General features: G+C 38.2%; 1 protein-coding gene across 2 annotated transcripts in view; it reads left to right on the top strand.

Annotated features, from left to right (window-relative positions):
* Positions 1 to 7,532: 7,532 nt before the first annotated feature.
* FANCL (FA complementation group L) overlaps positions 7,533 to 25,515 on the top strand; it is a 298,207-nt gene continuing 280,224 nt past the window's right edge. For both annotated transcript variants that reach the window (XM_032352198.1, XM_032352197.1), the window contains exon 1: positions 7,533 to 7,914. The gene's annotated coding sequence lies outside the window, so the exon portion shown is untranslated. The remainder of the gene's footprint in view (positions 7,915 to 25,515) is intronic.

Below are 25,515 nucleotides of genomic sequence, written 5' to 3'. Positions count from 1 at the left end.
TGCATCTTTATTATGCACCTTCTAGGCTCACATTGCCAGAGGCACAGTGGCTGCTGCCCTGGGTGTCACGTAGGATCTTGGATAAGGAGACAGGCAATACTGACACAGAGGCTAAAGCAGGGGTCCGCAAACACATGGATAAGAACAAGGGCTTCTGACTAGAGACGGAGTTCCCTGCCCCACCCTTATTAACCTGGATGCAAGTGAGGTAACCACTACAACTACTGTAAGCTTCAGTTTTATCAGTTTAAAACTACTGTAAGCTTCAGTTTTATTCAGTTATAATGATAGATAATATTCTATTGTTTCCTGCTAATATCATAAGGAAATAATAGCCCACATGTATTGTGTATTTATTACATGCAATATAACATGACTGTTCTATCTCATTTAATTATCACATCTATCCTATTCAGTTTGTCACTACTTTTATCCACCTTTTCCAGATGAAGATACCAAGGCACAGATGGGTTCAGAAACTTGTTCAGGAACACACAGACAAAAAGTGGTAGGATTTTAACCTAGAAAGTCTTAGCCTGGAGGACATAATTCCATAGACCATACTCTCCTGCTTCTCAATAAGCATCATAGGGGTTCCAGTGAATACAAACGCCTGTTTCATGGAGGCAGAGGGATGCGACCGTGGGATGATGGGATTTGGACAGGCAGAGGGCATTCCTAACAAGCTGTCCACCAAGCCCTTCCCAACGCCAGCTAAAATGCCTATGGATATATATACTATGGACCATATACACATGCCTGCGTGTACACACACACATGCACGCACGCACGCACGCACACACACATTCACTTAAGTACTTCTATTTTTATATAGGATTGTAAAATGGAGCAGGATTCTAAGAGAAAATATACCGGAGCGACTGTGGTGATGCCTTCCCCTGCTAAAGTCAAAGCCATGTTGGTGGGAGCCAAGTTTAAACTCTCAGCCCTTTCCCCTGCTCAAAAGCGGACAACCTGTCAATCAGCACGGAGACACCTTACCCAGGAGTGGAAAGGCAGTCACCTAACTGCTCCCTACCAATTTAGTTAGGGATTCGTTCTAACTCTTATTTGAAGTGCCTAGAAATTAATGTAATATTTCCTGTCCTCATTTGCATTGCCTGCGGGCTGGAAACGCCCCCTGTGAGGGCCACCGAGTTAGGCAGGGAGCTGTATCCAGGGCAACTCAGCACCAAGTTAAAGCAGGAGGAGCCCTTGTAGAGTGGCGCTGACACTGGGATTAGGATCTGTTCTATGAGACCGTGCCAGGCTGATAGATTGAAGTGGCAATTTGGGATTTCACCAGATAGAGAAGTAAATGTATTAGAATGAGGAAAATCCAAGGAGAGCAAAGACTGGGGGAAACCATACAAGTTGGCGAGTGAGGTTTTGTTTTGTTTTGATTTTTTAAATTCAAGTCTCTCCTTTTGGCTTTGCATTTGAATCCTGAATTTGAGCATCTCTTCTGCTACTGCAAATATATTAGCAACGTGGATTGCCTTTGTTAGTCTAAATTGCCATGTGTTTGCAAATACGTTTCAAGAGAATGCCACTCAAGAGAATGCTTCTCTTGGACCCAAATCACAGTGTCTATAAGTAACTCTTGACCTTGATGCATCTGTGCCCTGCGTGCAATGAAAGTAGGTGCAGAGGCCGTTGAAATCTTCCCAAACTATTCATCTCTTATTGATTCACTTGTTCTATTGTGAACAGAGAGACACCTACACACTAGTTTAAAATTAGGAGCTCCCAAGACTGTGATGAATGAAGGCGACATGGGATTCGGAAGTACAGAATTTTCTCAGCCAGGAATGGCTGGAAACCTTATTATCCTGGCACATCCTAAACACATTCATTAATTTATTTCTTTAGCCTACAGATCCCCAAACATTTCCAGGATCACTATTTTTTCTTAAGCTTAATTACTTGGCAATTCTTCTAAGTGCTATATAACTTTTAAGTGAATAAAAATAAATTTTGAGAATTCACATTGATTCGGGAATACTACGAAATGTTGGCAGGGGTGGGGTGGGGAGGAAGGCAATTGGAACTACATTAGAAACCAGTAACCTACAATGATGTTGTTGTGTACACACCGGGGAAAAACCAATCCGTGCCCATAAAAAGTTTATGAAAGAAGCTCGGACCCCTTTAAACATGTAGATTTGTCCTCTATTGCCACTGAAAATATTTCTCTTATTTCCAATACTTTTACAACTTAGGTAAAATAAACACAGGCTCCGCCATGCTCACGGGAAATCTGTTACCTCACTTTCAGAGCCAGGGTTTATTTTTAAGCCGCTTTTTCCACCTAAAAGTTAGTTAACATTTGGAAAAACCCAGACAACTCATCGGTTCCTAAATCCTAAGAAAGGCCCATATGGCAGGGAAAAGCTGCAGGGGTAGGGTGAAGCGTGTGGGCGTGGGTTTTGCTTCTCATTGTAGTGATGGTGGGATGGTCTCCGTATTTTATATCCTCTTCACCTCTGTGTAATTCCTCTGCCTGGAGTAGTGACAGTGGATTCAACTGTCTTCTTTGATCTTATGTATGGATAACTCTGAATCCATGCATACATTTCAAGCCCTGCTCCTTTGTTCATGTTGATTCGTCCATTCAGAAGACCTTCCCAGAGGCACATAAGCAGGAAACGTTTGCATGGGCCACTTACAAAATTCTTTACCCAAGTTTGCATTTGTAATTTGCACTATTTATCTTAAAAAGGGACTCAACAGTGTACACACTTCAGGTTTCGTAAACCTGGACCTTTCCCAGGCCTGTCTTATCCTCTCTCCACGTGTTCACGTCCCTGTTCATCTCCTAAAACACTGGTCAGGACCCTCTTTCCTCACCTCGCTGACCTTGTTAGTACCTGAAAGCCTTGTTACAAAGTAAGGAAAAATGGGAAAACAAGCCTGGACCGCAAACACACCAGACTGTTCTTTTATTAACCTTGGTCTCCTCTGAAAAATATAAGACATGTCAATAATGAGAATCATTTCCATTTGCATTTTTTGAGAATATTATAGAAACACAGGGCAAAGTTAATGTTTACTTTAAAGTCTAGTATCACAGGTCTGTGTTTCACTGAGGTAAATGTTTTTTCAACAGAGGTCATTTGCTTACATCCAAATATATTATTGATTTCAGATTGCTTTCATTTATCGCTAAAAGTTTAAATACAAAATTAATTCCCTTCAGAGCTTTTTAACACTATAATCTCGAAAAGTTAGCTGAAACCTGTAAACCTTTACAGAAAACCTGTAAAACCAAAACGAAGACAAATTCTGAAAACCTTTGCCTTCCAAACAAAGGAGGATTCTTTTTTTTTCCTTAAGATTTTATTTATTTATTTGACAGACAGAGATCACAAGTAGGAAGAGAGGCAGGCGGCGGGGGGGGGGGGGGGGGGGCAGACTCCCTGCTGAGCAGAAAGCCTGATGTGGGGCTCGATCCCAGGACCCTGAGATCATGACCTGAGCCTAAAGGCAGAGGCTTAACCCACTGAACCACCCAGGTGCCCCAACAAAGGAGAATTCTTAACATCATGAATAATGTGTCTATGATACAATATATTACTTCATTTTTTTTTTTTAGTAAAACAGCACTTTATATGCTTCTAATACCTGGCATATAGAGAACAATTTTTTAAGGTACAGCATTTTACAACCTTGGGGGAGAGATTTCTTTATAAACGTATCTCATGTGTCTGAGAAATAACTTGTAGAAGCTAAAAGCCACCTCCACTTCTTCAGAAAGCCAAATCTTGACAGTTTGTTACTTAAAGACATTTTTGCATTAGAAAAAAAAAAAAAAATTGATGGGGGCACCTGGGTGGTTCAGCCAGTTAAGGGTCCAACTCTTAGTTTTGGCTCAGGTCATGGTCTCAGGGTTGTGAGACTGAGACCCATGCCAACCTCTGCTTAAGATTCTCTCTCCCTCTCCTCTCTACACGCCACCACTTCCACCCCCGCCCTGGCCCAGGGCCACTGCCCCATTCACGCTCTCTTGCTCTTTCTCTCAAAACAAAGAAAGAAAGGAAGAAAGAGAAAAAAGATGAAAGCATGGATGGAAGAAGAGCAAACAAAATCTCACTGTCCTTACTTTCGATCTGGAGCAGTGCTTCTTGAACATGATGCACGTACAGAGCAGACAGGGGTCATGCAGATTCCGGCTGGTCTGGCCTGGAGCTAGAGTCCGCCTTCCTCACATGCTGCCTAGTGATCCTCAAGCTCCTGGCCCCTGGACTATGCTGCTCAGCAAGGGTCTAGTAGAAATCTTTATTCTTTCTTCCAACCTCTCCAACTTACTATTTATTTATTTATTTTTGAAACATAGTCTAAAAACCTATGACATTCACACCTCATTAGTGACTTAGAAGACCTAGAAATTTCCTTGTGAAGAGCTCGAGTTTTCAATGGTTTGAAAAATAGGTAGTATGTGGATAGGAAGAGAGGGCTAAGGAGAAGATCGGATTGATGCCTAGGCTGGAAGTAAGAAAGACTGAATTTTCACCAGTGGAGCTAAGACGAATAAAAGTGTGATCCTGGACGAGTCACTGGGTCTTTCCAAGCCTCTGTCTCTTCATGTTTAAAATCGAGATGCTGGCCTTGTGGAGGCCTCCCTCTGGTTTCTAGATTCTGTAATGTTGGCCATGTGTTTGCCCATGTCACAAAGGACAGCACATAACTAATCTGTTTACGTGGGCTATTTTAATAATCAGTACAGACTGCCAACCAACAGATCTGCATAATCAATATAAGGATATTGGGACTTAACATCAATTAGGAAGATTGCCAGAAATAATAAATACTTTGTTTCTTTCTTTCTTTGTTCATTTATTGCCAATTCTAGACTCTGCTTTTGTGCTTTACTTCAGTAGAAGGTAGTTCCCAAAATGAGAGCCAGGAAAAGTGAATCAAGACTTGTCTGTACCATAAACCACATATATACATCAAACCCACAAGCAATGGGGCTTTGGATGAATCACCCAAATTCTCTGCAAATGGGCATTTTAGTTCCCATCTTAGAAAACTAACGCCTGACCCTACTAACTCACAGGACCATTAAGAAACCAGAGTGGGATACAATATACACATGCTGCTTTAGAAAGTTTTAAAAAGTGCCTTGCAAATGCAGGTTATATTTTTATCATTCCCCACATCTTTTCTGAATAATTTATCAACTAGCAAACAAAAATACACTTTGCATTTTGTTAGGCAGGCATTTTCTTTTCATCTATTTATTGACTAAAATAAACACAAAGAGGCAGGAAAAACAGAAAGAGATGAGTAAATGAAAGAAAACATTCTCCGACAACATGCAGAAATCTATGGAAATAGATTTTCTCTGAAGAAAAGAATCTATTAGAATATTCTTAATGATCTAATAAAAAAGGGAAAAGACTCAAAAGTTTCATAAATCATTTTGCACTTATTTTGTTATTAGGAGAAGAGGGAATTGTGTGGCAATACGTAAATTATGAACAGAAGAAATTATAAAGTGCACATCTGCAAAGGAAATAGATGTGTACTTCACTGGGAATACAGTTAATAACTGTGCCCATTCCATTTTACATTGTAATGGAGTAACTACCAAACTATTATGGAAACGAAAAATTTCCTCGACAAAGTTGCATTTTTAATAGACCCATAATATGTAGTGTTGTTCTATTTTTCTTCTTACTGGATGAGTACAATGATCATCATGCTAAATGTGATCTAAATTCCATCTCTTCTCCCTGCTCCTCTAATGCTTGAAGTTTATGTAACACATTAAAATATGAAGCAGGCGCTAACCCATCAAAGAAACTAGAGAAATAGTTGTAAGCATTTGTTTGGATTCTTTTAAATCCCAAGACAAGCAGAAACGCACATCACTACTGAAAATCTGAAATATATTTAGTCACCTTGCAGTCTGGCAAATCTAGCTTTGCTTGCCTGGCCTTAAAAGTGAGACAATTCTTAAGTCCCTCCAATGTAAGTCTTAGTCACATAATTGAATAAAGGTAGAATTTCCATCATACCTTCTTCCTGACAGAAAAGAAATAAACAAACAACAGATGTGAGGGCCTCTGGATTCTTGAAGCCTGGTTAATGGAAGTTTCTGCACAACTAGAAAACAGTATTCTTTTAAAGCCTTATTCTTTTAGCCCTAGTTGAAAGTGTTTTTTAGATCTGTCCTAGAAAATGCAGTACACTGTGCATAATGAATTCTTACTTTCATAATTAAGGATTTTGCACACCTCCAGATCACCACTTTAAACATTATTTCTCAGTGTCCAGGACTGTACACATGAAAGTTTAAGGTGACTACTGTTTCCAGGGGATCTATCCCTGGAACTCCTTGTTTTAGCACACAACATTATTTTCTTAAGGCTCCTAAAATTCAAGAAGAATTTTGAAAATACCCAATAGGCATTCATCTTTTTCTATTGCTGCAGCTGCCGTCATTGGAACCCTCACCATCTTGTACCCAAGCCCATGTGCCACCCTCCTAAATAGCCTCCCAGCTTCTGCCCCTCCCCTTTCCACCCTCTATCTATAGGCACAGTCATCTTTCTAAAGCCCAGTTCTCTCAGGTCAGCCCTTGACCTTGATTCCAGCTTGCAAACCAAGCATTCATGGCTACCTCCCCTTCCTTTCCAAGTCCTGCTGAAAAGGCATAAGAGATTTGGTTTTGTTTCCCAGAGAATAAAACCCTAAGAGTTCTGGTAAATAAGAAAGCAAGCCAGAAGCAACCGGATAAGGTTGGAGGAAACGAATCCAAAGCAAATGGAAGTAGATGGAAGGCCCGAAAGGCCAGAAGGAGAACTGCAGCCCAACCCATCCGAGGAAAGATCAGCCCAAGTTGAGTCAACAAGTTCAAAGAGTTGAAACAGCTTCTGGCAAGGAGGGTCCTGAAAACACAGACGCACCTCCGAGAACTTTCTCCCCTCTCTCCCTCTCCAGGGTGTAAAATGAACTTTAGCAAACGAGAGTTTTTCCCCAAGAAAAAGACCCAGGATTGCCTTTCTAAACTAAGTGGGTGATGGGCTGGTAAGTAAGCCCAGTGAGGAAACTGAATGTAATATTACACCTTCTCGCCAGTAATAAAGGAGAAAATAGAGATCAGAGTGCTCCAAGGTCACCATAAAGCCTCCTTCTCCGCCAGTTGTGGGAGTCCTCGGAGGGCGCGCCTCCTCCGCACCCACACCTCCTCCAGACAAACCTGACCAACACGCGGTGCTCCCATCCGACGTTGGGGGGGAGTGGGGAGTGTCTGTCGGAAACCTCCACGCTGCGGAGCAAACCCGTGTGGAGGATCACCTTATTTTAGGGACGGCAACAGGTACAAACGTAAACGGGACCGGGAAGAACTTGTGGAACAGATGAGTTAATGAAGAGGAGATACTGCTTGGCCAACAACAGGAAACCAAGTATTATCATCTTCACTTTAAAGCTGGGGCAACATTACTAAATAAAGGTTCACTCAGTCATCCTGAGTCATGCAACTGGTCTGTGGGACGAGTCTGTCCAACAACATCTGCTTGACTCCAAAGTCTGTCTTTCCACGAAAGCACATTCTGTGCGGGGTGAGCAGGTCACCTTTGGAAGCGAGGACGATGCGTGAGATTGGGGCTGTAAGGATTTGTAGAAACGGGGCAGGTGGAAAGGACAGAGGGAGGGTGGAAGGGAATCCTAACCCGGGGAAGAGTGTGAGTAAAGCGTGCAAGGCGTGTTTGGAAACGCTCGACGTCGAAGGTGTGTCCTGGGGAAGTGTAAGACAAGCGAGAAGAGCCAGGGTGAAGACGGATGTCCTAGTTCTAAATGTCCAGGAGTAGAGTTTCAGTTCTGCCCTCGAGCGCAGTGAAGAACCGGGGAGAACCTTGAAGCAGAGGGCAAGCTCTGAGCGGTGCGACAACATCTTCCCGAGAGGTACGCAGATTGTGTTGGGGAGGGGAAAAGACGGAGCAGCCGCGGTAGGAGGACATCTCGGGGCTCCGGGTAGGACTCCGTCTCAGAGACGGAGCCCTTCCAAGAAGCGCTGCCATCCCTTTAAACTTGGCACATGCATGCTCTGCCTCTATTAGAACTCTAGTTTCGTTTTCATTTATCTTTCTACTTTTACTAAAAGAAAAACATATGTTCAAATTGAGCCCTGGTTCTAACCAGTACATTTCAGATCGCTAGTGTTAATGGGTCAAGCCCCTGGAGGGCTCCACGTTTAGAATAGGCTGTTCGCACAGGCATTCCGGGCTCATGCGTTTTGTCCATGCCCCTGAAACAATTGATGTACTCCAGTATATGGTGTATGTTTTTTATAATTACACCAGAAGAAAGCATTCTTTATGGAAATAAATGTGCTTTTTAAAAACACATTTCTGAAAAGCAGCAGGCAAAGCATTAATAACAAAGTGAAATGATAAACCGAATGGAAGTCTGAGAAAAATTCTATATTTGTATTATACAGGCATTGTTTTCATTCCTGGCACCTTATTTTTCATGTACATAAAGAGAACGCAAGCTACAGCAGGGTGAGACAAAGATCAATGCTGAATGTATTACTTGGCACTGGTCAGACGCAGTTTAATAAGAAAAAAATTGATCCATTAAGCTAAACCTAATTTTTGGCCGAAAATGGTTGAAATCTCTTCTTTATATTGCTAGCTTCATAAAGACCTATAATATTTGGAAGAAACAACTCAAGACTGAGTTTAATAGGATTAAATGTATTGCAAATATACTTAACAAGAATCTATCAAGTTGTTAATGATTGCTATTAATATCAAACAATTTTTGTATAGAATTTTTTATTAGAGCAATTGTAAAATACAGCCGTAAGAAATGTAATATAAAAAGGTTTTCAGGTAATTTGTAACAGCTACAATTGCAGAACTCAAATCCTAACCTACAAGATACAGTAATTTATTTTATCATTCAGTTTCTAACACAAGTGCAATTCAATTTGTAAAGTATTTAAGTGCTGGTCTTAGGCCTGTTTGGCCAAGTTCAGAAGGACCACATCTCCAGCTCGTAGTAGTGTTCTTGCCTGTCCAGAGATTGTAAAGCAGAGGAGTTGGTGTTATCAGATTTTGAAATGTTTTTGAAGGTGCAATACTAACTTCGAAAATATTATTTTAAAGCAGCCTCATCTCAGATCATTAAGAAAGCAGAAGTTTTAGTCTCAAATTTCACAGAACCCTGGAACTTGAAAGAGTATGGAATTCAGTGACTGTCTGGTTCAATCTGCCCATCTATAGATACAGAAACTAAAGCTACAGAACTGATTCTGTAAAATAATCTGCCAAGTGTGCATACACTGGAGGAAAGCTGAATGTTTTTATTCACGAGATGAAAAATGCTGTAATGAAAACGGAGGCTACAGAAAAGTGAAATAGACACTTGTAGCCATAACCACAATATATCAACCTGAAAAACACATGCACAATAAGTGCCTTTTTCCTAAATGATAAAGATTTTGGTTCAAATGCTCTTAATTCTTTATTTCCCTTTCCTTATAGGAATAGTCACTACGATGTAACAATAAATCCAGAAATACACACCTGCACACACATACACAAACACTCACCTATAAACATTTTGCTCCGAACTTAAAGAATCAATATTTTAAATGGATCCGTGAAAATTAGAATGTTTTAAAGATCGTGATTTATATAAGCAACTATACTAACAACATATTTTTAAAATGACTGTATTCTCAAAAATTGGGAAAGAAAAATCATGTTCTTGTACCTGTTTAAAAAATATATATATCTCCTACAGCTTGGGTCCTGGGTGATGAGTTATGCCCTTTTACCTTCAGGGTAGCAATTTAAATCCCATGCACATCAGGAAGGAGGAAATATTGTTTCCATTTTAATGGCTGTCCAGCGTTCTATGCAAAATGGATAGGAGGTTTCAGTTCAGTTCTTAGTAGATAGATGCTTACATTATAGAATTGTCACCCAGGAGAAAGGACAAGAGCTGAAAGATTATGGGGGAGAGGCACCCTCTCACCTACATACACTGGACATCTAGGGTGCCTAAGAAAAATGCCTTTCAGTTTGCAGGGGTTGATTAAGTATTCCTCATAATTACTGGATTGATTATAGTTGGTAAAATCTGAATGTTTGCCTGTGCATAGGTTTTTACAGGTAGGAACAGTGCTGGTAGCCAAATAATGTCTGTGACCATTAGATCATGGGAAGCTGAGACTACCTTTCTCTGAATTACAACTCCTGAATATTTTCACTGCAAAGTATGATGTAAAAGCTCTGTTGATGATTAATTCGTATTTTAAGCATATAAATCACTTCTTGGTTGCCATGCTAATACTGATTTAGAAAAATACACACTTCAGTTTATATTGATCTGTTTTTCTAATTCTTCATCAGAAGGGTCTGATATGGTTGCTTTCGCAATTTACTTTCGAAGTTATCCTTTTAGGAGATGAAGTAACCAAAAGATATTGAAAATCTGAAGTAAATTACATCGTACCAGTTAGACTTCCCTGAAGAAATGGATACACCTCTGTAATCCGCTCAGCTCACAACTAATAGGCAGGGGATTCAGCTCTATCTTCATCTTTACTAAACTATGACTCTATTTGAAGCACACAACATTTGTCTTCAGAACACCTATCAAATATTTAGTATCTCATCTAACACAATTAAATTTCCTATGAAATTACAATCTACATTATGAATCGGAGCTTTAAGATGTATATAAAATCCACAACTATATTGTGATACTTACTAGAGCACACCAAAATGGGATGCTTTGAAAAATATTATGTCTTAGTTTCAAAGCTCCAAACATGTAATTTAATAATTTTTTTTTTAAATCCCAGTTTTCTTGAAACTGGTTTGCTTACAAAAGTTGGGTTTTTATGTAATTTGCTAATGGGGAAAGGGCCTAAATAAACATACACTGGGGAGAAAAAAGAAACCTTAATCTTCTAAATGAAAGTAGAACTTGAATATTGCCATAGGAGAGCACACAACAGATGTCATTCAAAGCAAAGAAAGAGAAACCGAATTATATCTATCTATGCATATATGTATGCAGACAGAATAGATACGTGTGTGTGCATGAAGACAGATGATCAGACAGACAGACATTTGAAGAATTTCATACTATAAAACAAAAGCTAGGGAAGAAGATATCAGGTGATAAGGACTATTACAAATTTTCAAATGAACTATATTTAACTAAATGCAGTCTCTTCGAGTAAAAATAATGACAGAATGGGAAAACCTTGCTGGGTCTCCTATCCTTCAAACTCATCTAGAGGGAAAAAAATTGCACGCAAAACTGTAAACAGTGGACAGAGTATCTAGAAGTAATCGATGTTTCAGAATTCATTAAACTGTGGAAAGGAAATTAATAAAAGAAATCTCAACACTAACAAAAAACACAATCACAGGAGAAGAGATCTAAAGGAATCAAAGATAGTGAAGGAACTTTAAAAGGGAAGTAAGTTTTAGAAATTGCTGTAAAGATATAGGCTATATGAAGGAACTCATAAGGCAGCTAAATCACAGTCTAGTACGTGGCGCAACAAGAAAAAAATGTCAGAGAGGAGGACAAAAATGAAAATTGCTAACCATGTCATAAGATAACTTTCTTCCTTTCCACTAATACAAACACTAAAAATGTTTCCCAGGCTTAAACCAATGATTAGTTCTCCGTGGAGTCCTGATTCTATTTCCTAGAAATATTTTGTTAGAATGGCTGGCTATCAAACAACATGTCTCTGTATTCCTTTAAAAACTTGTAACAAACCTACAGAATACATCTATAACCGCATATCATCAGATATTTACTACTGTTGGTGTAAAATTGTTTTTATTAATTCACATGATGTCCAAGTCCTGAAGCTAAAATGGAATCCAGGTCTTTTGATTTTTGGTTTGCTTTTGAAGTTAATCTTAAACGCTGCTTTTCCGTGAAGTTTCCTAATATGTAGTAGGTTCCAGCTAATCAGGATAATGGAGAGATGGAGGTCATAGATCACCAAAATCATGATTAAGACAAAGCTAATAAAAAGATGTCTTAAATGGAGTCAATGTTAACTGAGTTAAAATTACATCCAATTGGCTAATTTAATTATGATGCATTTAGACAATGGAATACATGCAACTACTTTTTTAAAAAAAGATGAGGTTGATATGTTACTATGTTTCTATATGAATATATAAGCATATACTATACTGAAACGCAAAAATGAAATACATTGTTATTCATATGAAAAGAGGGAGTATGTATGTGCATAAAACTTTGACTTTATGGATGTATTTTAACATCTGAAATGCTGTACACCAAATTAGAGTGATTGCCCCCCAAAATATGTCCAATATGAGGATAATCTAATTTGTTCTTATTTTTACTAGCCAGTCCCTCCTGCAGATCATGGCTCTTATTTCTTCCTCTCAAAACACTCTTATTTCAGTGTCACAAGCTCTAGCTCCAGCACACCAACTTATTCTTATCAAGTTGTTAAACGTGAATCCCATGGTGGTGTTTGGATCAGGCTAGCCAACTAGAACCTTTATCAAAGTTACCTTCCATTCTGAAATCATTAGGGCGTTATCTCTTTGTTTTTCAATCTACTTGAAGAACTTAACCAACACTCAGAAAATTCAATTTATAGTTTTATTTTTTTAATTAAAAGAGAAAATCTCTTCCTCCATTTAAACTATAATGCAAGTTGAACAGTTCTTCTTTTTCTAACTGTTCAACAATTTCAAGATTTTTTTCGAATGTTAAGCATTTTCCTTTTTACATTAGGTTCACAACATGTCAAGTACATGGCTACTCCTCTGATGGGTAGGTAGCATAGATTTTTTGCATGTAGCAGGAAACACTGCATGGCATTTATTAATACATATTTCCAAACAGTAGATGTCTTCCGATATCTAGGGTGTTTGTTTTGAGAAGATTTATAGTGGTTCTATTTCTCTTTTAAGCACAGTAAATTTGCAAATTGATTAAATTATAATTAATTATATTTATTTTCTGATGACTGCCTCTCTTGCACCACTAGCTAGTATAGTGTCATATAACTAAATCGAATAGGCAGATATACAAACACACAAGGGGAGGCATTTAATGTGGTGTCACAAATCTTTCAGTTTGTATAGTTATCATCCCACCCCTTCAATCCTTTCTGCTTCTTCCCTACTGAGAAAATGAGAAACAGAGAGAGACATTTTTATATTCTTTGCCTTGGGTATATATTCTCTTCATCTAGGACATTTATTAAGCTGCTCAGAATATTTGCAAAAGATATATATTATTTTATTTAACATTAGCCTTTCCCTCCATCACTGAAAACAGATTTATGGAATTTCAATGATAAAAAATAGAGATAGGATACTGGAAATACTAAGTATAGACAAAGTCTTAGCAGTGATTTTTCCAAGTCTGTAAATGCATATAGGGTGTTTTCATGGTTATTTACCTGTGTTGACCCAACACTTTTGGGAGAAGTCTAATTAAAGTCATCAAATGTTACTATAATTAGTCCCTAAAATTAACTATAATTAAAATGACCAAGAATAAATGTATATTAACAACTATGTGTTTAGTCAGTAATACCATTCAATCTGATCATTTTAATAGATTATATATAAATGTATATTGTTGAATACACATGTTGAATATAGTTGTTAAAGCACATAGCTATCCTAGGCTTATAGGATTTTACACACACATTTACAAATACACATATATATGTATATCTGGAGTATTGTGAGCACCTACAAAATTGTCTTTAAAGTATGTATTATCTTACTTTTCATAGCCATATATCATGTGGCCTATGTTAAATAAAAAATAAAAAAATAAAGAAAGTTAAAAAGCCCTGAATTGAATTTCCAAGTGGAATAGAGAGTACACAAAAGAAAAAAAGAACCTGGTAGCCATAGGATAGATGTTTGAGGACCCCACAGAATGAAAATTAAGTGGAATAAAATAAACAAAGAGACTGAGTGGGAAAAGCAAGGGGAAAAAAGGAAACTAGGTTATACATTCCTCCAGAGAATTATCCTTATTTTCTAGTCCTTTTGTATCAACCCTCAACACTTACATTGTTGTTTAACATATGGTGGGCTCTCAGTAAATGTCATTGACTTGTTGGAAAGATAGAGCAGTAAGCATATTGGCTAAGGAGAGAGGAAATGAATGTGTGGGCAATTTGCAAAGTTGACACTGCTCATTCTCCGTATTACCTAATGGATATTTTTCACTTCCTGTATCATTGATGGCATTGGTTTCACTTTTTTATAGCCCCAAATTAATAATAACTCAATGATTAAGAGAGGTGCATTTTCTTTAGCATGTAGGTGACTGAAGTTTCCAAAAGAAAACTTTCTCAGGATCCTATCCAAAAACAAACAAACAAACAAACAAAACTATAATACAAAGAGAAAGTACTAGAATGTTATGTAGGTGATTAATGGCCTTAAAAACAAAGCTCATTTACTGATCATGAGAAAGAGTCCTATAGTCTACAGACTGAAACAGAAAAGGTCCAATTCTCAAAATACTAAAAAGAGCTCTGCACTCATTCTTTTTTCTATCTGCAATTAGAATTGTAGAATTCTCACTTAAGAAATTAATGGTATTTTTTCCAGCCTTAAAAATAGGGGGATACTGTTTTCTTAAAGGGAACACACATATCAAAGCTGAGGCTCAACTATTCAGCCAACAAAGAAATTATTCACCAGAATATTTGGCCTGAAAGATGCTTAAAAATATGCATTCCTTCTTTCCAAGGTGGTTACTTGTTGTTCTTAAAGGAAGGTAGGAGAGAGAATCTGTCAACTGTTTGGCAGCCAAAGACCGTAAGAAAAATTATCCTTCAGGAAGATAGCCCCAATACATTTTTAAAAAGTTAATCATAGCAGCAATGGCCACAGTTGCCAAACTGTGGAAAGAACCAAGATGCCTTTCAACGGACAAATGGATAAAGAAGATACGGTCCATATATACAATGGGGTATTATGCCTCCATCAGAAAGGATGAATACACAACTTTTGTATCAACATGGATGGGACTGGAAGAGATTATGCTGAGTGAAATAAGCCAAGCAGAGACAGTCAATTATCCTATGGTTTTACTTACTAATGGAGCATAAGGAATAACACGGAGGGCACTGGGAGATAGAGAGGAGAAGTGAGTTGGGGGAAATCGGAGGGCGAGACAAACCATAGACTGTGGACTCTGAGAAAGAAACTGAGGGTTTTGGAGGGGAGGGGAGTGGGGGATTGGGTGAGCCTGTGGTGGGTATTAAGGAGGGCATGTATTGCATGGAGCCCTGGGTGTGGTGCATAAACAAGGAATCTTGGAACACTGAAAAAAATTATTTTTTTGAAAAAAGCTAATCAACTGCAAGAGTCTGAACTGCAAAATGTTCTGAGTTCAGGGAAGAATGAAAATTTTTCAACTCAAAGAAGTAAACTTGTGATTATTTCATTACCATGGAGAGCGTACCATTTCAGACATGGCACCTCCATTACCAACGGGTACCATAGAAAGATTTGTAAAAGCATGGAAAAAGAAATGCTTTTTTTGAAAGTCTTGAAAAAGGAACATAATTATATATGATTAAGAGTCAAGATCATTTAGGGGACGGTAAAGTCCAGTACAATAAGGGTATGGGGTTGAGTCTCACCTGTGCCATTTTCTAATTATGTGATCATGACCAAGTTACACCATTTTTCTGAAACACAATTCAGTAAAATGGATTAATTTTACATGCAAAGATATAGTTACCGAGAGTTTCCATCTCAGATCCGTTCAGGGTAGGAAGTTAGTCCTTGGGATTCAAGTTACTTCTTAGCCCTATGCTATAAATATTCTTAAAGGAGAAATATATGCAGGGAATTTCAAAGAACAAGTATCAAGTACTTTTGGTGCATAAGATAAGACCATGTCTCTGTGTGTATGAATATGTTAAATATACATTAAAAATTTCCCAAAGTCTACATATGAAATGATTGGTTGTATTTCTTCCTGGGAAGTGAGACTAGGAGTTTTAAGAGGGGGAAGAGCTCAGGCAGGGAAATTTTAACTTTCATTTTATTCTCTTCTGTAATGCTTAAGTCTTAAACAATGTCATATATATTATATGATTCAAAAAATAGTTTGGAAGGCAAATGAATTATCTCAAATGTCAGCATGAGGTCATATATCTTTTTCAGTATATGAAAGTAATTAATCCATGCTCCTTTTCTCACAAAGAGTAAATGATCTATGAAACGTAAAGTATAAAAAAATTACCAAAAATAATTTATTTTGAATAGGGGATTAAGATGGAAATAAATGATTTTTTTAAACAATGCTTTGTAATATATGATACCTTTGGGCTAATTACTAACATTTATGTAGTAAATAGAACAAAATGTTCTCAACATTTGGTCCTTAAGACATAAACAGCTAGGGACGCCTGGGTGGCTCAGTTGGTTAAGCTGCTGACTTCGGCTCAGGTCATGATCCCAGCGTCCTGGGATCGAGTCCCACATCGGGCTCCTTGCTCGGCAGGGAGCCTGCTTCTCCCTCTGCCTCTGCCTGCCTCTCTGTCTGCCTGTGCTTGCTCGCTCTCTCTCCCTCTATCACTGGCAAATAAATAAATAAATAAAATCTTAAAAAAAAAAAAAAGACATAAACAGCTAGCACTATCACTACCATCATGATGAAGACTGTAAACATCTGAGACAAAATGTAAACACTTTTAGGGTAGGAAACAGAACCATTCTTATTCATCTTCTTATCTACCTTGCATATCACAATGCCTAGTACATGACAGATTTTCAATAATCAATTGTTGAATAAATGCACAAATGAGAAAAATGAAAATAAATGAATGGATGACTCAGAAGTACATCCACTCAGTACTTGCCCCAAACTGTTAGTGACTGTGTTGAAGATGCCCACCTTTTCATCCTCAGCTCCACCCTGCTTAGAGATCCTGCCCTAACCCCTTCGAGTACATCTTCCTTGCTAACTGACTAGTGGCTCCTTCCTCTGGTCTAAGTTGATTGGACCAGCAGTGGAGAGTGACATAAATTAAGTTAATAGATTCCCTTATTTGTGATTAGCTTCTCTCTGTTGGACACTTGAACAGGGAAGCTGAATTTGAGCCAAGTGAAAATAGAAGAAAGAGAGTCAGTCCCGAGAGGTAGAAAAGAATATTTCCAAAACTCAAGAAAGGAAAGAGGATTCCTGTCATGAGACTCAACTGCAATTAGTCCGATTGGGTTTTCTGAGCTACCACTATAGTCTTCCAAAATTTTGCTATTTTTTTACTTTATTTTAAGTGGGTTTCTGTTCCATGCAAACAAGCACAGAGACAACAGACAAGCACCACAACAATCTACAAAGTCTTCACTATATGCCCTGGCTTTCCCCACTATTAATATATGAACTATATACATACTTATATCTAAAGCCAATCCCTCTACTTGTGCACCAGATCACATTCCTTCTCACTTACTCTGGAAAATTTGATCTAGTAGTTCACTCCTCTCTTGACTACATGAGCAATTTCTAGCTATCCACTGGATTAGCCCCTTCAGAATATACAAAGCACCTATTATTTTTCATCCTAAAACAAAGCAAAATTTCTGTTGACCCAGTGGTGTGCTAGGGTTGGTTCATGCAGCTTTCAAGAGTCATCTCTTTTCAACTCAGTGAAATCGGGTATTTACACTATTGAAATTGGCAAAAGCTACAATCAGAACTGCCTTATCTATCTATCTATTTATTTATTTATTTATTTATTTATTTATTTATTTTTGCCCCAGGGAACCAGTGGTTAAATACTTAGCAGCCTATCACTTTTTTGACCTCACTATCCTCACCAATTTTCATCCCATTTTTTTGCTACCCTTTCCACCAAAATACGTAAAAGGAGTAATGCATATTTTCTTCATTTCTTTTCACTTGACCCCATTATAGTCAAATTTCTGTACCACCCCCTCACCAAAACTCTTCTCAAGGTCTCTAGTGGCAACCACATTGCTAAATCTAGTGGTCAATGCCCAGTCATCATATTACTTCATCTACCAGCAATGTTTCTCCCAGCTGACCATTTTTCTCTCCCCTCACTAGTCATTTCTTCTCAGTCTCTTTCTCTGGTTCATGCTCTTTCCTCAGACCTCCTAATGTTGGAGTATTCCAGAGCTCAGTCATTAGCCCTGTTCTTTTTTCTACCTACACTCATTCCCTTGATGACTACATTCAGACATGGCTTCAAAGACCACTGAGAACCTCTATGTTGCCAGCCCAGACTTATCTCCTGAATTCCAGTCTTAGGTCCAACTGATTACATCTCCACTTGGCTATCTAAAAGATATCTCAAATTCAACAAGCTCAAAACCAAACTTCCCATCTTTCTTTCCAAACCTGTTTACCAGCAATCATATATCTAAGATGATGGCAACAACATATTTTAAGTTGCTCAAGCAAAAAACCTGGCAGCCACCTTTGATTACCTTCTCACTCTCACACTTCACACCCAACCCATTAGGAAAGCCTGTTGGTTCTCCCTTCAAACTAGTTCCAAAGCATGATGTTTCTCACCATATTGCAGTGTTACTAGCCTGGTTCAAATCTATAGTCTGGATTATTCTAAGAGACTCTAATAAGCCCCTGTACTGTACTGTTATCACAGTCATCCCCATATTGTTTTTTCTCAACACAAAAGCCAGAATGACCCTTTGAAAAGTAAAGTCAGATCATGTCACTTCTTTGCTCAAAACAGTAGAAGTGAATCCTAGTTTGCTCAGAGTAATAGTCAAACTTCAGATAATGACCTACAGGCCCTTCATGAACCAGCCTCTTGTTAACTTTCTGACCCCATCTCCTAGGACTCTCCCTCTCACTCATTCTCTTCCAGCCACACCGTGGCTGCATCTTGAATATGCTAGACCTGTTTCTGCCTTTGGGCCCAAGCTTCAACTGTTTTCCTGGAACCATCTTCTCCTATCTACAAATCCAGCTGACCCCTTTACTACCTTCCCAGGCTTTTCTCCCATCTTCCCCTACTTAATATATTGCAACATACCTACCAACCTCCTACACTCCTTACCCTCTTGTTCTTTTTCCATTTTTTTATTGTACTTTCCACCTGTCAATTTACTTTATAATTTACTCATGTATTATATTTGCTGTCTGCCTTTCCTCACAGAATGTAAACATCATGATGGCAAGGATTATCATCTGGCTTGCTGATAACCCAGTATTTCAGGTAGTCTGGCTCCTGGTAAACTCCTAACACATACTGGTTGAAAAAATTAATAAACAACCAACAGAGACCATAAATGGCAGAGACCTTAATGAATTTATAACAGAGGAGCAAATCTGTGGTTATAAAAATTTAAAGTTTTAGAATTGTTTCTGTAATGAAATTTTTGCTTCCACAGTTTCCTGGTTAAAATTTAAAATTTACAGAAGAAATGTAGCAGAATTCCCACAACTGTACCTAAACCTCTCTCATATCTGGGACTCAAATCCTGGCTCTTATAAGATCTCAGAGCTCCTATAGGAGTTGTGCATTTATCAGTGGTGACACAAATGAGCCCGTGTAGTATTTTGTACATATGGTGTTAACTTTTATGCTTTAATATATATGTGCAATATGTCTGAATTATACTTGCTCTAGGAACCATCACTTTTATTTTACTGACTTTTGTGTATTTAAAACCTCAGGCATAATACAGTATTGAATTAAAGTTTTTTTGGTTGTTTAATTTCCACAGAAGTAAGGGAAATAAAAGAAAAAGAACAATTCTTTTAACATTCAAATTTCTTCACGGCCTGTAGAATGCAAAATTCTTCCAAGTCTAGGAAGTACCCTACATATTAGAACTAAATACAGAACTAAATAAAGAACTAAATATTAGAAAATGGATGTGAGGTCCCCAAACATCTCTGCATTGATTTCAGTTAGGTTTTGAACACATGCTTGTTAGGCCTAATTCATTGAAAATATGTTAAGTAAAGGAATCATGTATGGAACTTGTGAAAATACTGATGAAATATACTCATTCAAACACAAATTTAGACCTTATTGTAGTCATAGGTTACAGTTGTTTCAAAGTGAATCTCATTTTATCCTCTTCAATTTAATCTGATTATAATGGAAGAAAATGTCTTAAAAAAGAGGGCTTAATTAATTTAAAATGTCATATGTTCATTTAAACAACAACAAAGAATGATCACAAATGTAATGAGGCTAAAGGACTGAATTTGAAAGGGAACATAGAAGTCCCCAACACAAAAGAATAAAAATTAAGAGTATTGTGAATACATCATGATCGATTAGGATTAACTAAATGAATAATTAGATGGAATAACATTTCAGAACCTTATAAAACTCTTATGTAAGTATCATATAAACCCATAAATATAACTAAGAAAGACTGAAAAAGTTTACAAATAGATCAAAGTGAAACATAATGCTACAAAATAGGGAGATTAAATAAAACACTTTTAACTGCTGTTTGGAGTGAATCATATTCAAGCTTACTTCTGTCTATATATATATATCAGAAATTTGATTGCAGTTGAACTGTAGCCCATCCTTGGCTGCAGTTTCTATGCCCACAGACATGAAGTTATGCCCAGGCTATAACCGACAATAAGCATTATAGTCTTTGTAGTGGCATGGCCCAGATTTTCTAAAATAGTTTCAATTTTGAATATTTTCTCCCCACTTTTTGTATGAACCAATGTATTGTTCAAATAATTAGTTTAAAAATTCTCTTTGCCTCCTGTAATTCTAAACTTATAAAAATTAAGAAATGCCTTGGATTAACACACATCAACCCTGAAAATAAGATTATAGGGAAAACATATACATTGATCTCCTTAATTCAACACAATTTTTTTTAGTCCTTTGGCATCATCATTTGTATAAAAACAACATACTAATAACAACCAATTCTTTTCTCTTTAATCTGGCAAGATCTCTCCTTGAAAACTATTATTAGCTGCAAGTTTTTGTGAGTGAAAATGAGTTCCATTTTATAAAAAAAATTCACAGTTCATTTTCACTAACTCAGACTGGCCCCTCCACCAATCCCTCACATTAGTTTAAGTTAAATAAAGATTGGTTTTAAAAATGTAGACAATTACTTAATCAAATAAATACCTGAGCAGGCTGCTTGAAATCATGTTCACTGATAAACTCACAGTCAGATCCAATGACCATAGACTCATCTACTTTTACACAGGTAAAGGACTCCCCAAGGAAGGAATAGTTTTTCTAGAACTTATCAAGGTCCACTTGATAATATTTACAGTTCTCCTTTGAGAATTTCCTAATAGCAAATAAACACAAAGAATAAGCAAAACATTAGGGAAAGACTGACACTAAAGGTATGGCTGTTCTAGTTGTTCTGATTTACTGGTACCCTGAGTGGGGGGTGCAAAACCAAAAGAATGTATTATAAGTACTTGTCCATCAGCTCAGAACCCAGCCCAGGAAGAAGGTGAGAAGACTGCAAGTGAAGTGGGACTATGGGGGAGACCAGCTGGGGGTCCAGGAATCTCTTTTGTGGTTGTTGGAACACAGATGCTTGGGCAGCTCACCCCTGTCCTGCCATCTTGCTTTCATTTCTCGCTTTTTTTTTTTTTTAACCTCTATGATTCTCTGTTAACTTCCTGTTAACATCCATCAGAAACCTAGCTCCAGTTCTGACCAGCCTAAGGGCAATAGGTTGAATTGGGTCATGGAAAATATGAAATAACTGATCTAGTTTCCACATGGACTGAATGGAAATTATTCAGAAGGCACTGGAGGAAATAAATATTCATATTCTGTCTTTCTGTCTGTATTTCTCTCCTTTGTGGTCTTTTTGTATTTGGTTTGATGGGAGTTTGTGTCTCTAAGGAAACTTTCTTCTTAAACTGCAGCCAGTATCTGAATTATCTTGAACTAATGATCATATGCCAGGCAGAGGGTATGAATGGGATGAGATTTATAATTTCCAGTGAATATTTTCAAAGTGTCTCTGGATCATATATACTGTTTTCTGATTAATATAACTTTTTAAAAAGTCACCTTCAATAGGGCATGTAGTGTGGTTGAAATATAACAATATGAGGAAAGTGGAAAAAGAGAAAACAAGGGAGGTAAGAAAATGAGTCTGATCAGGCTTGGGGTGCCTAGGTGGCTGAGTCAATTAAGTGGTCCACTCTTGGTTTCAGGTGGGTTTGTGATCTCAGGGTTAGGGGTTCTAGCCGCACATTAGGCTCCATGCTCAGCCTAAAGTCTGCTTGAGATTCTCTCTCTCTCTCTCCCTCTGCTCCTCCCCACCCGCTCTCTAATAAATAAATAAATCAATAAATCTTTAAAAAATAAATAAGATCAGCCTTAACAAATAATTTATATTTACTCAACTACTATTCATTTGCTCAAAAAATTACTGAGTACCTACCATGTGCTGGGAACAGAGAAATAAACAAGTTAAGTTACTATAGCCTGTAAGGTGACGTGGTGGAAGCAGGAAAACCAGGAAGGCTAATGCAGGCGAAGAGCCAGGAGATGGTGGTGACTAGGACTAGAGTGGAAGGCAGAGAGCAGGCAGAAGGGGCAGCTTAGGGGAGCTGCTTGGCAGTAGGAATCTGAAGAAATTGTCACTAGGGTTGGATGTACAGTCTGAAAGAAAAGCAGGAGTCAAGGAGAAAGGAAGGATTTGGGGAACTGAGCAACCCACAAGTGTTGAGGTGTTGCTGTTGACAGAGATGAAGAACACGGGGAGGTTTGCAGAGGTGAGGCTCAATGGAAACCAAGTGTTCTGTGTTAAGCATGTTAATTTTGAGTTGCCTATTAGGTGACGGTGCACACTTGGAGCTGAGAAGAGAGGTAGGTGCTAGAGATAAACATTCGGGGTCGTTGGCATGTAAATGGAATCTGAGCTGCGGGTGCCAAGGCAATTGCTTCACGAGTGAGTGATGATCCAGACAACAGATGAATGAAGACTAAGCCCCAGAACACACCGATACTTTGAGGCGCCAACAAGAAAGGGGTATCCGGCAAAGAAAGCTTGGAGACGCAATGAGGTAGGAGGGTACCGGAGGTGGGATGTCCAGGAATACTAGCCAAGAAAGTGTTTCAAGTGTATCAGATGCTGCTGAGATATCAAAGATGAGCATTGGCAATTTTAGTGACAAACTCTAAAACCTTGGCCGGAGTGCAGTCAAGAAAGACCAAGAGGTGAGTGTCCAAAGAGAACCAGCACCATAGCAACAGTCTCTTGCCAGAGGAGCAAAGCAGCGCTTGGACTTGTAGTTCACATTCTTCTTTAGTTCTTTGTGACTTAATTTTCAGCATGGCCTCCAGTCATTTTAGTATTGAACTTGTGAGTTCAGTGTTTAGTGTTGCAGTAAAACCTTCGTTTTGAGCAGTTTAAGTAAGAAATAAAAGAAGGCAGAAACCATGCCGACGTTTCAATTTAGGAGTCTTCTCTAAACTAAACTATGTTGTTAGCATTATATTACACTAGTTAATCATCTGATGTTAATATCTATGTAGCTTTTTTCCCTCTAAATCTGTCAAAGAGAAAAAGTTAAACAGCAAAACATCCAAAAGACAAAATATTTTTAAAGCATATGTTGTATTTAATGAATGTTTAGTTAAGAAGTAAGCTTTGAGGACATCAGGTCTCTGAGATCATTTTGAAATGGAAAGAGGAAAATGATAGACTTAATGTGTTTGTTGCAATGATTTTTTCCTTTATTTTTCCTTTTGATCTGGAGAGATTAGATCTCAGGGTGAAATAAGCCATGGCCCAGGTGAAAAGTATACTCTCACACCAAAAAGAACCTTACAGTAGTTTCCATATTTCTACATTTACGTTATTCTTTCTTCAATGTGACTCTTAATGACTTTAACAGCAGTATTATGATAAGAATTACCAGACAATATTAAAACAATGAGTAAGAGCATTTTACCTAAATGTATTTACATGCATCCCAATTTTACTCCTCTATCAAGATTCCGCTCCAATAAACCTTCAGTGAAACCTTTCTGATCCCTTCCTCTTTCACCTATAAATAATACACTATCTGTAAATCCTATTCATTTTTTTCATTTGTTCAACTAACAGTCACTGAATGCTTATTATGGGCTGGCACTCTCCTAGGTGCTTCAGAGGTATTAGTGAACAAAGTCAAGATCCCTGTTTTCTGGAGCTGAGATTCTAATAAGGGACAGACCCCCAACCCATAAACATCATGAACAAACACCCAGTATTTGGAAGGGGATCGATTCCTTGGTGAAACGAAATGTACAACAGAGGGAGGGGGTGTAGAGGATTCCAGTGAGTAAAGTAGAGGTTAAGGTGGGGCTTACTAAGAAGGCGAAATCCGGACAAACTTGAGGACTTGGAGGGGAGGAATTAGCCACACCGGTTGTGATTGGGGGCGGGGGAGAGCATTCCAAGCAGCAGGAGGAGCCAATAGAAAGAATTAGAAGATACACACCTGAACTTTTTCAGGACCAGAGAGACCAGAGAGGCTGGAGGGATGTGACGGCGGGGAAGAGTAGGAGGAGATGGGGTCAGAAGCTGATGGTGTGGAGCCTGAGGAGGCAGATTATGACCCTAAAATGGGGGCCATCGCAGAGTTTTGAGCTGAGGAGTGACACATTCTGACTTCCTGTTCAAAAGGATCCTCTTGCTGCTGAGAATAGTTTGAAGGGGTCAGACAGGAGTCGGAAAAGCAATTAGCAGACTCTGGCAGCTACCTAACCAGGAGACGGTGACTCAGATTCCCGGCCGACAGTGGAGCTGGTAAGAAGTACTCGGATCCCTTTAACACAGCAACTTTTAAATTCAGTTATATTTATGTATATATCTTCTCACCATTTCTAGACTATACGCCCCTTGAAGCCAGGGTTTACATTCGTGCTTCCATATGCTCAGTGATATTTTTAATGACTAAATAAATGGTTACTAGACAAAGAATCTAGCTTATCAATATCTCCGGCACAGACCCTATATTTGGAGGCATGTTCACGAACGGACAATAGCACCACCAAGAGCATCAACTTTGAATAAGAAGAGGGAAAAAATCTACATACTGCTCAATTGACAGGCAGAATAACGTAAAGAAAAGAGGTCCTTCATATGCATGAGTTTTATTTAATTGCTTACAGGTTTGTAGTAGTAGTCTACTGCTTCCCCATTTTCTCTGCTTTCTCCTTGAAGTAAAATGGTAGCCAAAGGAAAGAGAGATTTCTGGAGAATTCAGGTTCAGAGTAGGTTTTGTCACAGAAATATTTATGATCATAAGAGCCAGTTGAATGACATTCTATAATGCTAACCCTTACTGTAGTTAACACTGCAGGGAAGAAATCTATCTCTGTCTTCAATTCCACTATAATAAAAAGAAAACAAATGCATATAAATAAAATAACTTCTCCGATACATACATATTTGGCATTACAATATCCGAGTGATGCAATCATTTGCTACTAAGTCACAGATTTCTGAAACTTCAATTTAGCAAGAGGGAAATTCCTTCAGG

The sequence above is a fragment of the Mustela erminea genome, chromosome 7, assembly GCF_009829155.1.
Source record: "Mustela erminea isolate mMusErm1 chromosome 7, mMusErm1.Pri, whole genome shotgun sequence".
Taxonomy (NCBI): Eukaryota; Metazoa; Chordata; class Mammalia; order Carnivora; family Mustelidae; genus Mustela; species Mustela erminea.
The sequence above is the reverse complement of the archived record's forward strand: the minus strand, read 5'-3'. Positions and strand labels throughout refer to the sequence as shown.